This window comes from Myotis brandtii, unplaced genomic scaffold, assembly GCF_000412655.1.
Source record: "Myotis brandtii unplaced genomic scaffold, ASM41265v1 scaffold36, whole genome shotgun sequence".
In the NCBI taxonomy this organism is placed as follows: domain Eukaryota; kingdom Metazoa; phylum Chordata; class Mammalia; order Chiroptera; family Vespertilionidae; genus Myotis; species Myotis brandtii.
Genome location: NW_005363836.1, coordinates 5,464,788 through 5,465,073, shown reverse-complemented (window position 1 = coordinate 5,465,073; position 286 = coordinate 5,464,788).

Sequence of the window (286 nt, the reverse complement as noted above, 5' to 3'; positions counted from 1 at the left end):
TCACGTGCCGTCCCGGGCGCCACGGCTGCCCTTTGGTGCTTGCTACTTTTTCTTTTCTCTTTTATTTCTGTAAATGTTCTGTCGTTCAACTTATACAAAGCCAGCAGCAGGCTGGGGAGAGAGAGCGGTCTTTTCCTCTCCTTGATTCGGGCTCCTCTAACAGATCAAGAAAACTCCTTGCAGACATTTCTTACTTTTTAAAAAGTTTAAATGGGCTTGGGATCACCCCTCTACAGGCATCATCTAAGGATTCTTCAAAAGTAAGAAATTCTCCCTGGGCTATTTA